Source organism: Ranitomeya imitator, chromosome 7, assembly GCF_032444005.1.
Source record: "Ranitomeya imitator isolate aRanImi1 chromosome 7, aRanImi1.pri, whole genome shotgun sequence".
In the NCBI taxonomy this organism is placed as follows: Eukaryota; Metazoa; Chordata; class Amphibia; order Anura; family Dendrobatidae; genus Ranitomeya; species Ranitomeya imitator.
In genome coordinates, this window is record NC_091288.1 from 187,151,102 (window position 1) to 187,161,861 (window position 10,760).

The window sequence follows — 10,760 nt, forward strand, 5'->3', positions numbered from 1 at the left end:
AAAAAAAATCCAAACGCCAGAATTACGTTTTTTTGGTTGCCGCGACATTGAATTAAAATGTAATAAAGGGCGATCAAAAGAATGTATCTGCACAAAAGCGGTATCATTGAAAATAAGCCCTCACCTGACTCCAGATCTTGAAAAATGGAAACGTTACGGGTCTCAGAAAATGGCACATTTTTTTTTCTTAGTAAAGTTTGGATTTTTTTTTATTTTTTTTCACCACTTGGATAAAAAATAACCTAGACATGTTTAGTGTCTATGAACTCGTAATGACCTGGAGAATCGCAATTGTAGGTTGGTTTTAGCATTTAGTGAACCTAGCAAAAAAAGCCAAATAAAAAACAAGTGTGGGATTGCACTTTTTTTGCAATTTCACCACACTTGGAATTTTTTTCCTGTTTTCTAGTACAAGACATGATAAAACCAATGGAGTCGTTCAAAAGTACAATTCGTCCCGCAAAAAATAAGCCCTAAAATGGCCATATTGACGGAAAAATAAAGTTATGACTATGGGAAGGAGGGGAACGAAAAAGGGCTGCGTCTTGAAGGGGTTAAAGGCGTTATCTGGGACTTTACTTTTACTACGTGCCTAAGAACTAAGAGGCAGGTGGTTGCTAACTACCTGCCTGTTGTACCCGGTGCTGACCTCTGCCGGCACAGAGTTTTCACAGACCGCTCCTGCTGGCGATTCAGCAGCTTCTGGTGATGTCACGACGGCAGAGCAACTCTTCTTCCGCTCTGCTCTGTGGACTGGCTGTAAATCAGCATAATGTCAGCAGTCAAGCCGCTTGCAGAGCAAAAGCAGAACTGCTGTGTTGATGCTCAACCACCGATAGGAGCAGCTGGCGGCCGCTCTGATATATGCATAAAGGGGTTCTCCAGGACTTAGTCTTTAGGCCCACAGTGAAGAAGAAAAAAAAAAAAAAAAAAACAAACAGGCAAGTAGTTAACTACCTGCCTGTTGTGCGCCGGGTACAACAGGCAGGTAGTTAACTACTTGCCTGTGTTTTTTTTTTTTTTTTCTTCACTGTGGGCCTAAAGACTAAGTCCTGGACAACCCCTTTAAGCCTATATAAGCCTGTTGAGTTCAGGTCAGAAGAAAAGTGGCCTGTCCGGACACCAGACTGTATTCAGAACGTGGATCTGGCCTTTAACCCCTTTCTGACATCGGACGTACTATCCCATCGAGGTGGTATGGACCCCTATGACCACCAACGGGATAGTACGTCATCACCGATCAGCTGCGCTCACAGGGGGAGCGGTGCCGGGTGTCAGCTGACTATCAGAGTTGACATCCGGCACTATGTGCCAGGAGCGGTCACGGACCGCTCCTGGCACATTAACCCCCCGAACACTGCGATCAAACATGATCGCAGCGTTCTGGAAGCATAGGGAAGCATCGCACAGGGAGGGGGCTCCCTGCAGGCTTCCCTTGGAGAAATGCGATGTGATCACGTTGCTCAGAGGGTTTCCTATGTCCTCCTCCCTGCAGACCCTGGATCCAAAATGGCCGTGGAGCTCCTTCCGGGTCCTCCAGGGAGGTGGCTTGCAAGCACCTGCTCAGAGCAGGCGCTGGCAAGCCTCCTGCAGTGCCTGTCAGATCACTGGTCTGACACAGTTCTGTGCAAAGTGTCAGATCAGCGATCTGACACTGTATAGTCATGTACCCCTGGTGCAAAGTAAACAAGTAAAAAAAAAAAAAAAAACTAAAGAAAAAAATATATATATTGATCCAATAAATACATTTCTTTAAAAAAAATAAAATTAAAAGTACACATTTAATATCGCCGCCCTATAAAACTGTCCCGCTAGTTAACCCCCTTCAGTGAACACCGTAAAAAAACGGCAAAAAACAATGCTTTATTATCATACATCCGAACAAAATGTGGAATAACACGCGATCAAAAAGAGGGATTAAAAAAAAAAACATGGTACCGCTGAAAACGTCATCTTGTCCTGTAAAAAACGAGGCGCCATACACAGTCATCAAGGAAAAAATAAAAAAGTTATAGTCCTCAGAATAAAGCGATGTAAAAATAATAAATTTTTTATATAAAAGTTTTTATCGTATAAAAGCGCCAAAACCCCCCCCAAAAGGAATTCATGAATTGCTGGTTTTTGGTCATTCTGCCTCACAAAAATCAACTCGTCCCGCAAAAAACAAGACCTCACATGACTCTGTGGACCAAAATATGGAAAAAGTACAGCTCTCAAAATGTGGAGACTCAAAAACTATTTTTTGCAATAAAAAGTTAGGGATGGGGCTAAAATTAGGGTTAGGGTTTGGATTACATTTACGGTTGGGATTAGGGTTAGGAGTGTGGTTAGGGTTATGGTTAGGAGTGTGTTGGAGTTAGGGGTGTGGTTCGGGTTCAGGGTATGATTAGGGGTGTGGTTAGGGTTATTGTTAGGGTTGGTGTGGAGAAATTGGGTCAGTGGGTGCTCTCGTCCGCTGGCCCGGCTGTCTTTAGCAAGACTGCATGGACTGGGGCTCATACCACTGAACGCCCGCTCTATCTCCTGGTGGGCAATACACTACACAGACAACACAGGGTTCAGATGAAACAGTGTGGCAATACTTTGTTGAACCACAACACGCAAAAGCAAATGGAACAATCTCAGAAATTACCCCAACATAGTGCACATGACAGGGTCTTACTCTTCTGTTGTCTCGCCGGGATAATGGTAGATGTTATATCAGAGCTCCCAGGGTCGCTATTCCACCTGTGATACACACACAGAGAAGAGGTGACGACAAGCACAGGGAGATGACCAAGAACTGTCCATAGAGTCCATACGAGGTCCAAAGCCAGTTGACACGAGAGTCACCACCTGGCTTATCTGACCATCTCTATGGAACCAGGCAACCATCGGGTCCCAAACCTGGCTTTCTCCAAACATATCCATGGTTCAGAGATGGTCACTGGATCAGATCTGTGTCCTTCCAACCGGAGCTGAAAACCCCTAGGTTGTTTCCTATAGAATCCTAGATCAGTGTCCCTCGTGATGGTGCCATGATGAATTAGCTGCAGTCCGTTCTCTTGTCTGTTGGGTGGTTTGCAGAATGTCTGGCTGGTAGCACTGTGTTACTTCAGTCTCAATAATGTGATCTCTGAGTCTTTTTATACCCAAGGCATGTAAGCTATTTTTCGAATTACCCAGGGTTCTTCAGTCCAACATCAAGATCAGGTAAACAGTGGTGATGGGATCAAGTAGCACTATTAACATATCAGCACACATCAATAAACAAAGCTTAACACACCCTATGTACAGTCACTATTACAGACTTAAGGTACCTTCACACTGAGCAACTTTCCAACGAGAACGACAACGATCCGTGACGTTGCAGCGTCTTGGATAGCGATCTTGTTGTGTTTGACACGCAGCAGCGATCAGGATCCTGCTGTGACATCGCTGGTTGGAGCTAGAAGTCCATAACTTTATTTGGTCGTCAGGTCGGCGTGATTCGTCATGCTTGACAGCAAAAGCAACGATGCCAGCAATGTTTTTTCATGGAGCTAACAACCAGCGAGAACGATAAGTACGTCACTGGATCGCTCCTGCATCGTTCTGCTGTTGCCGTGTTTGACGTCTCCTAGCGACCTAAACAGCGACGCTGCAGCGATCGGCTCGTTGTCTATATCGCTGCAGCGTCGCGTAGTGCAACAGTACCTTTAGACAGCATGTTAGATAGTATATCAGTTGGCAAGTCACACAGTGGCACTTTGATCGCTAGGACGGCACGATCCGTGACGTTCCAGCGATATCGTTACGATCTCGCTGTGTCTGACACGCTACTGCGATCAGGGACCCCGCTGAGAATCATATGTCGTAGCAGATCGTCTGAAACTTTCTTTTGTCGCTGGATCTCCCGCTGACATCGCTGAATTGGCGTGTGTGACGCCGATTCAGCGATGTCTTCACTGGTAACCAGGGTAAACATCGGGTTACTAAGCGCAGGGCCGCGCTTAGTAACCCGATGTTTACCCTGGTTACCAGCGTAAACTTAAAAAAAAAAAAAACAGTACATACTTACCTTCCGTCTGTCCCCCGGCGCTGTGCTTCACTGCACTGGCTTTGAGCGCCGGCCAGCCGGAAAGCACAGCGGTGACGTCACCACTCTGCTTTACGGCTGACCGGTGCTGACAGTGCAGAGGAAAGCACAGCGCCGGAGGACAGACACGGAAGGTAAGTATGTAGTGTTTGTTTTTTTTACTTTTAGGATGGTAACCAGGGTAAACATCGGGTTACTAAGCGCGGCCCTGCGCTTAGTTACCCGATGTTTACCCTGGTTACTGGCATCGTTGGTCGCTGGAGAGCTGTCTGTGTGACAGCTCTCCAGCGATCACACAGCGACGCTGCAGTGATCGACATCGCTGTCGTATTGCTGCAGCGTCGTTTCAGTGTGACGGTACCCTTAGATTCACAAGCCAATATACAGATAAAAAGCTAGTTCTTTTGGTTTACAAAAACATGGTTGTCTGGGAAATTAAGATACAATCTGGTTTCTTCACAGTTGGGATTAGGGTTAGGGGTGTGTTTGGATTAGGGTTTCAGTTAGAATTGGGGGGGGGGGTTCAATGTTTAGGCACATCAGTGGCTCTCTAAACGCGACATGGCGTCCGATCTCAATTCCAGCCAATTTTGCATTGAAGAGTCAAACAGCGCTCCTTCCCTTCCGAGCTCTGCCATGCGCCCAAACAGTGGCTTACCCCCATATATGGGGTATCGGGGTACTCAGGACAAATTGCACAACTTTTGGGATCCAATTTCTTCTGTTACCTTGGGAAAATAAAAAATTGGGGGCGAAATGATCATTTATGTGAAAAAATATGATTTTTGATTTTTACAGCTCTACATTATAAACTTCTGTGAAGCACTTGTTGCGTCAAAGTACTCACCACACATCTAGATAAGTTCCTTAGGGGGTCTACTTTCCAAATGGTGTCACTTGTGGGGGGTTTCAATGTTTAGGCACATCAGTGGCTCTCCAAATGCGACATGACGTCCCATCTTAATTCCAGTCAATTTTGCATTGAAAAGTCAAATGGCGCTCCTTCGCTTCTGACATGCGCCCAAACAGTGGTTTACCCCCACATATGGGGTATCAGCGGCCTCAGGACAAATTGCACGACAACTTTTGGGGTCCAGTTTCTCCTGTTACCCTTGGTAAAATAAAACAAATTGGAGCTGAAGTAATTTTTTTGTGAAGAAAACTGAAATGTTCATTTGTTGTTAAACATTCCAAAAATTCCTGTAAAGCACCTGAAGGGTTAATAAACTTCTTGAATATGGTTTTGAGCACCTTGAGGGGTGCAGTTTTTAGAATGGCGTCACACTTGGTTATTTTCTATCATATAGACCCCTCAAAATGACTTCAAATGAGATGTGGTCCCTAAAAAAAAAAATATTGTAAAAAAAGAGAAATTGCTGGTCAACTTTTATCCCTTATAACTCCCTAACAAAAAAATGTTGGTTCCAAAATTGTGCTGATGTAAAGTAGACATGTGGGGAATGTTACTTATTAAGTATTTTGTGTGACATAGCTCTGATCTAAGAGCATAAAAATTCAAAGTTGGAAAATTGAGAAATTTTTGCCAAATTTGTTTTTTTCACAAATAAACGCAGATACTGAAATTTTACCACTATCAGGAAGTACAATATGTCACAAGAAAACAATGTCAGAATTACCGGGATCCGTTGAAGCGTTCCAGAGTTATAACCTCATAAAGGGACAGGGGTCAGAATTGTAAAAATTGGCCCGGTCAGTAATGTGCAAACCACCCTTGGGGGTAAAGGGGTTAACGAACACATCAAGATGGCTGATTAGGGGTTCTTCTCCTGTTTCTGCAGTGACTGCTACATGTTGAACGGAGCTCTGCTGTTCAGCTCTGTTCATTGTTTTATGTGGGGCCCCCACCTGACACCCACGACAATCAGATATTAATGACCTATCCTAAGAAATGGCTCATCAATATCAAAAGACCTGACAATCCCTTTTACAACAAAAAAAATGTAAGAGGTGCTGTAAAATTTAACGTTAATAACGTTCTACAGCCGCAGTGCCTTTAGGCTGCTCTGCATTATTTCACTATGAGCCAAGCCTCTTGCTAAAGATCATAAAAAGTAGCCCAAAATAATATGGCTCAAATCCCTGTATGCTGGATTAAGGCTGTATATATTCTATGCATTGGAATCCGTTTTATAAACCATATGCTCACTGTGAGTTCCCCCCCCCAATAACTTAGCTAGTAGTGGAAGCAACCTCGGCCTTGTCATCACTCATCAGTTAATTGCGTAATTCAGATGACAATTTGAGGCTGTGGAGTTGCTGCTCTTGACAAATTGGTGACAGCGGTGGGATCTGTGTGATTTTTTTTTCCCTGCTGTTATCCTTGACAAACTGGTGGGAGCTGTGTGATTCCTCCTGCTGTTATCCTTTACGAGCTGTGTGATTCCTCCTGCTGTTATAATAATAATCTTTATTTTTTATATAGAGCTAACATATTCCGCAGCGCTTTACAGTTTGCACACATTATCATCACTGTCCCCCATTGGGGCTCACACTCTAAATTCCCTATCAGTATGTCTTTGAAATGTGGGAGGAAACCGGAGTACCCGGAGGAAACCCACGCAAACACTGGGAGAACATACAAACTCCTTGCAGATGTTGTCCAAGGTGGGATTAGAACCCAGGACCCCAGCGCTGCAAGGCTGCAGTGCTTACCACTGTGCCGATGTGTCCTTGACAAACTGGTGGGATCTTCATGACTCGTCCAGATGTGCTCCCTGACACTGCTGTATATACATCACATAGGAGAAACTGTGACTCCTGCATACATCACTCAGGAGACACTGACAGCTTAGTATAGCAAAAAAAGAGGGGTAATAAACCACTCAAACTGAACAAAGGGTGCCCAGAAAAATTATATTGTAAATAGCAAAAGGGAACCTAAAATATAACGTTTAATGAATATTATTAAAAACTACATGACAACATATGACAAACTCGTACATTGACCTCTCTCCTAGAGAGGCTCCCTGGAGATTCTTTTGTCTCGGTTGAGCACTCCATCAAGTCCTGACCACATACTGACTGCCTTATCCCCTGATGATTCTTCCCTGAGATGAAACGCGTAGGGAGGTGGTCTTTAACGCAGGAGATGGTCTTGGAGTCCAACGGATCCTAGATGGACGGAATTTGATCCATGGGACTCTTACCTTGACATGGGGAACACATTTCAGTATGCTGCAGCGCCACATTTGGGTGAGACTGTTCCAATAGCTCTATGTGTGTCCTCGTGTATTTGAGGCTTCTCATTGGTGACAAATAGCGGTGCTGTTTTTTCTTTCACCTTATAGAGAACCTTAAGTAAAATCTTTGTAACAGTAGCATATATTGGTATTCCTCTACTTTACTGGATAGGGCGTATAATGTGGTAATAAGCCCTTCAGGCTGTGTAGAGTTCCCAATTGACTACTTATTTTTCCTCTTCTGGACTGTTTATCAGTTCCTTGTCCTGTTGACCTGTGTGGTCAATGTACGAGTTTGTCATTATATGTTGTGTCATGTAGTTTTTAATAATATTCATTAAACGTTATATTTTAGGTTCCCTTTTGCCATTTACAAGACACTGACAGCTGCCTACAACTCACAGGCTGGAGCGCAGAGCTCGCTAAGCCCCTCCAAAAAAGAATGTCCTGATGCTGACACTGGCCAGTGATGGATGCAAGCTAGCTCTGCATGTCCCATGGTCTTCATTTCAGTAGTGAATGCTGTGTGCGCGCATGCTTGTCAGAAAACTCAAACAACTGGCAAAAAGAAAAACATGGCTGGTGGCCCAAGATCAAATGACTGACTAGAGGTTCCCCTCCCTACACCTCAGGTACCTTAGCTGTCAGACTAAAATGTGGCTCACTGTATTGTTGCTTGGCGGTGCTCCAGAGTCGCCATCTGTTGCATTCACATGTGTGATTTCACTGGAATTTCAGAGGCTGTATAAAGAGGGTGATCTAAAACATACTGCGTAAGGTCTGTATACAAAATAGTTCCAACCAATTTTAATTGCAATCCTTGTAAAATACCAAAATTACTTGCAGGTAATCATTTTTTTCAGGACCCATGACAGCACACCTAAGAGTGGTCCACCCACCAAGGACAGGAAACCGACTGAAATATAAGGGCAGCACCTATCCCCTGCATCAGTTGGGTTACAGAGCATGAGAGGACCTCCATTAATTATATACGCAACCAACACCGTTCTTCATTTCACACATCCGTACGCAGCATGATGCAATTTTTTTTCCTTGCGTTGAATTGGTGAGAAAAAAATAGATCTGCACTGACGCATTGAATAACACTGGTGCGAGTGCAATGCAATTTTTTTATATCACATTGCACTCAACGTATTTAGAAGCAAGTGTGAGTGAACACAAATACGGATGTAGAATACTGATCAAATACTTAACACGGCCTCGTATAGACAAACTCATCACATCACCTGGGTTCTCTAAAGCTGATGCGGAGATCCAAAAATTTAAAGGGCGTTTTCCCATAGTGATATATAGTTAGAACAGGGATCCTCAAACTGCGGCCCACGGGCCGCATGTAGCCCGCCGAGGACATTTATTTGGGCCCGGCCGACATTTACCTTCACTACAGTTCAATGCCGGTGGGTCCTGTAATTGCGGGCAGAACGGCAAGAAAAGGCGATGCGCAGCCCCCCGTATGCAGCACAGACCACGTGATTGTCATCACACCGTCTGCGCGGCCTGATGTCACACCACCTGTGCCAAAAGATGCAGGCACCTCTTCAGAGCAGCGGGGGACATAGGTGAGTACTGTTTTGTTTTTTAATGCTGGGTCTGGACTGTGCTGCCTATTGGGGACTCTCGCACCACACCAGTCTGACCCTGATGTAAAAGCAGAGTTCCTCCAATATGGGCACTGGTGAGGCTGAAAGGATAATGACTGGCAAGGCTGCATTGATGGGCACTGATCAGACTGCATTGATGGGCAGTGCAGTCTGTATGTCTCTGTGTGGGGAACTTTATTGCTGGTATGTTGTTTTTGTAACGCTGTATATATATATATATATATATATATATATATATATATATATATATATATATATATATATATATATTGGTATTTTACTAATAGCATTTTAGAATCTGTAGAATCTGCTGAGTTTTGGGGTGCCAGTTAATACTAATTAACAAGAGCTACTGGATCTTTAAAAAGGGGGTTTATTACAAACAAGGTATTTACAATGACATAGATATGGGAAGTCTAACTAAGGGACAAGGGTAAATTAAAGGGAAGAGGTAATAGGAGAGGGTAGAGGAAACTGATGTGGGAAAGGAGAAGATACATAACTGATCCTTACATATATATTAAACCAATACACATCCACATACAAGCCATGACTCCACCATTGCTTCCGGTATCTTCTGTGGCAAATGTCCAGCCGTCTTCTGGCAATGTGAACATGTGTCATTGGCTGCAGTAATCATCACCTTCGTGCACATGGCATCTTTGTACTTGGGAAGAAAGTTCTTGTGTAGGACAGGTTCAACTCCATTTGGGCTGGCTCCAACAGGTCTATTCAAAGAACAATGGTTGGTCACCCAAACACCACAGGCATTGTGTATCAATATACATCTCCATAGGCCAAAGACAGGATGTCTAACTCAGGACCACTGGCTTATAATGGAAGCCCACAGGAGTTGTGTACATATGTAGATAATGATAGGTCACAAACAGGATAGAGGCCATTCATTCAAGATTTCCACAGTGTACACCTATATCCTCCATTAGGTTGGAGGGCCAATATTCATTTCGTATGTAGATGCACCTCTGCCTTATCACTAAAACAAAGGACATCGCACAAAAGAACACCGGCCTGACTGCCTAATAGGTTTACAGTCTTGTATCTGGTTTATCTCATCAACAGAGTCCTGGAAATATTCAGCACTCAAATTCAATATATATCAGTGATTTCTATGATACGTGCATTGTCCATGTTGCCTCTAACAGGATCCCTAGGAAAACAGGATATCAAGAAAGAGAACAATTGCTTCACTTGTTACGACTAGCAGTGACAAATATGGAACCGGACATTGACCATCTCATTAGCCAAAAGCAGGCCCATAGTTCCCACTGAAATACCGGTGAGTTTGTTGATTTAACTTTACTTGTTCTCCATTTTAAATATTGTATTTGTTCCTGTTTTGTTTCTTAATTCAAAATAAGATTTAAAACTATATTTCAGCCCCCCAATGGTCTGAGGGACCGTGAACTGGCACAGTTTAAAAAGTCTGAGGACCCGAGTTAGAATATGACGTTGCTTTCTGATTGGTGGAGCTCTTGTACCCCTGAGAAAGAAAGGGGCCACAGTGCTGAGTCCCTTCCCTGTTTACCTTGCACAGTGGTGCTCCTGACCACCTGAAGAGCACCCCCATCCATTGTGGTGACTGGCTATACTGCAGCGCCTGGCTCCATGGGAGTCCAGAGGCTATGATAAACTAATTCCAAAGACATACTGATGGGGAATTTAGATTGTGAGCCCCATCGGGGACAGCGATGATAATGTGTGCAAACTGTAAAGCGCTGCGGAATAGGTTAGCGCTATATATATATATATATATATATATATATATATATATATTTATTATTATTATTATTAATGCTGCGGCCCCTCCATTGTCAGGATCGGTGGGAGTCCCCAGAAGGTGTTAACATATCCCAGCTATGT